Below are 3599 nucleotides of genomic sequence, written 5' to 3'. Positions count from 1 at the left end.
CACGTTGAACTCTTCAGTCGTCGTTGGTCCCGTTCTTGCAGGATGTTTCTCCGGCTGCAACTATGTCGGAGATTTGATTTCTTACCGTATTCCTGACATTCACGGTACACTCGTGAATGGTCGTATGCGAAAATCCTCCCTGCATCGCTACCTCGGAGATTCTGTGTCCCATCGCTCGTGCGCCGACTATAACACCACGTTCAAACGCATTTAAATCTTGGTAACCTGCCATTGTAGCAGCAGCAACCGATCTAACAACTGCGCCATACACTTGTTGTCTTATACAGGCGTTGCCGAGCGCAGCGCCGTATTCAGCCTGTTTACATATCTCTGTGTTCGAATACGCATGCCTAAACCAGTTTCTTTGACGTTTCAGTGTAACATGAAAGATTGCAGCCGTTGTAGAAGATTTTTGTAAAAGCTGTGGTCGTTTGTTTGGTTTTCCGGAACACAGGTGTCTCTGTAGTCATGCCTCAACATATTTACAAAAATAGCGGGTGGAGAAAAGTTATGAGGCGCTACTGAGCTTGTATGTTTTTCTGGAGCATGTCTGAAACAGCTTACACACAGTATTACAACTGGATATTTTTCAGGAGCTGTTCACCCAGCACCGTTCATTCCGAATCTACTCCCAATCTCTTTCCTTTATCTTTACATTGATTGCTGCTGCACGAAGATATAATAATGTTGACCTTTATGCAAATAGCCCCGAACACTATTTTCAAAATTCTACATGAAAATAAGCCAAAAGAACAAGCAAGTTTCAGGAACAATTGTTCACCAACTGGCAGTTCACTTACTTTGATCAAAGAACACAGGAATCTAAAAAAATTATGAACTGATTTATCGTCATCATTGACGATAAATGGATTCTTTATTCAGTAAAATATTTCTTGAAGCCTTGAAGCAATAAACAAATCTGAAAATCATATCACCCAAAAAGTTTGTCTACAATGATAGATGAGCTCAAATTAGAGTGAAAAAAAATTTGTCGAAAAATTTAACATTGAAAGAGGAGTCAGGGAAGGAGCTACAGTCCTACAAAAAATATATGCGTCATCTTTGTAATATATAAGGGTTGGACAAAAATCAGGTGGATAGCGATTAAGCACCGTTCTGTCCAAAGTAGACCACAAAGGCTAACACGGAGGTCTGGTGACCATGGTCTGGAACTACGTTAACAAAACTATCACTCAGTTACAGCTGCGTCATTCTTAGGAAACTAGGGGGCGGAACGAAAGGCACCAGTACAAAGTATTGCGACTGTGCAAAGTAGCTCTTAAATGCACCCCAACGAACGCAATATTAGTTGAAACGATGGGGCCGCTCTTATCAGTGCGTAGCCAACATCTCAGCAGAAAATTTATTTTGGAACACCTACAGCGCTGGCGGATGTGCTCACAAACAAAATTTGCGGCCTTGCAATGCGATGCTACAATGACCGTTACTGGATCGATAAATGAACACCACCGCCTATGGTGGCATTTTCAATGCTTAGCAAGTACCAGAATATTATCCAAAGAATGCGACTGCTGCCTTACTCTGAGCAAGAGTACGTACGTGTCAGCCTCACACAGTAACGTACGCAATAATCTGGAGTACTCTGAGAACCCAGTAACTCAATGACAGCGATTTAGAAAGCCTTCTTGAACAATGGTCATGTGCAGCGTGTGTGTAACCCGACGGGTCTAAATACGAGAACTTCGTCGGCTGTACCTACGTATATATTAAAAATAAGAAGAGTATACTATTTCCCCTACCGAATGAGGCGTCAATTTACACAGACGAATTCTTACCCACTGAACGAGCGCTAAGGCTAGGTTTGACGTAGCACAATGGTTCCCAACCTCAAGGTAATCACACGCTGACGTGTAACATGAAATTTTCTGAGGGGCAAAAACAAAAGAATTCGATTGTGTTTCGATTACGAAACTACATTATTTTTAAAAGATCACTAGTATTATCACTGTTTAGTAAGACTAATATCTGTTGCTTAAGTTTCCAATAATTATATATTTTTTTCCAAATTCTAGCATTAACGCGTGACACAATGTGGTGAAAGCTAAAGCTTGTGAAACAAATATATAAACAAAATCTTCCTCACATATCCCCACGACTATACATATAATTTGTATTTTGTACCACGCATCTAAATAGTAAAGGTGGGACATATACGTCGCATATGGCGAAATATCTCTTGAAAACGACGTTTCCGTGTTCTAGGTAGTTCCCGCAATGAACCAGAAATTGCTTCATTATTCATTTCGCAACAGATAACTGAACTGCTTGACAGCACAACACTGCAGTAACTATGTAGTGGCTGCTACATTGCTGTAGGGCCTACGCAATGTTATTATTCTTATTATTATAGTTATTATTAGTGGCAGTGGTCAGAGACAAAACATTGACAGCATGAAGTCTTCCAGTTTCTGCCATCTCAGCTGTAAGGAGTCCAGAATTCAAGCGATTTAGAAACGTAAAGTACAGTGCACACATTTTAACTAGGTTGATTTTAAATATGAGTATACTGTGTGGGTAAGCATGTGTCCCTAGGAGGAGGAGTAATGCAGAGGAAGCATCTTACGTAACGACTGTCAACCGGTAATGTGGATGGTTAGCTTTATTTTCTGAGGGCGAGTTGTACGTAGCATGCGCTATGCACTGAGAATTGTTTCGCCACTTTATAAACACCGGTTGTTTGAAGTACACAGTGCCCACTGACTAATTCATTGCCTCATTAGTTGGTGGTTTAATAAAACTGGCTACATAAACTGAATAACACCTTTCATCATTTTAAATTAAAAGTGTCCAAAGAAAATGCTTTTTAGTTCTAAAGTCTATTTAGGAGCTGATGTTGACGATGATGAGGGCCGAGGAGGCGGATGGCAGTGTATTAGCTAATATCTGATTGCAGTGAGGGGCAATGGTCCCCGAAAGGCTGGGAACCGTTGCCGTAGCAACTACCAATATCGTAATACATGCGGACTCGCTCTCTGCGGTGCAAGCACTAACATTAATATGTAAGGACAAAGGGAGTTGTTATTTACCGTGCCAAATAGGTGATGCTGTATCAGAGACGCACAACACCGGTAGGGAGGTATCATTTGTGTGGATCAAAGGCTATGCTATGATCGTTGGAAATGGCGAAGCTGCAAGTTGGCGAACGATGCAACGACCTCGTTGTCTTAGAGACATGGTCAAAAACGAATGGAACAAAGCGTGGGAGACGAAGATCTGCATAAGGACAGCTTTACAAACAAATCCACCCACATCTACTGAAGGCCCAGTGGCATGCTGAAATATTGGTTCTCAAATGCATCTCGACTGGCGTAGGTAGTAAGAGACAGTTTGTGAGAATCATTGCCAAGTTGAAATTCAAACCACAGTTGCCACTGACTACACCTTTATAGACTTCGTTTTGTACCATCGCCAAATTGTGACCATGGGGAGCTCCAGGAAGCTATTCACATCTAGTTCCTCTATGCAGAAGAGATCCGACTGGCTAATGCTGGACTACGTGCATCAGGCACTTCCGTCTCTGTTGTTTAGAGGGGGAAGCGAGAGGGGAGAGAGGGGGGGGGGGGAGAATTGTGCCTGTT

Source organism: Schistocerca americana, chromosome 2 (genome assembly GCF_021461395.2).
Source record: "Schistocerca americana isolate TAMUIC-IGC-003095 chromosome 2, iqSchAmer2.1, whole genome shotgun sequence".
In the NCBI taxonomy this organism is placed as follows: Eukaryota; Metazoa; Arthropoda; class Insecta; order Orthoptera; family Acrididae; genus Schistocerca; species Schistocerca americana.
This window is presented reverse-complemented; position numbering follows the sequence as displayed.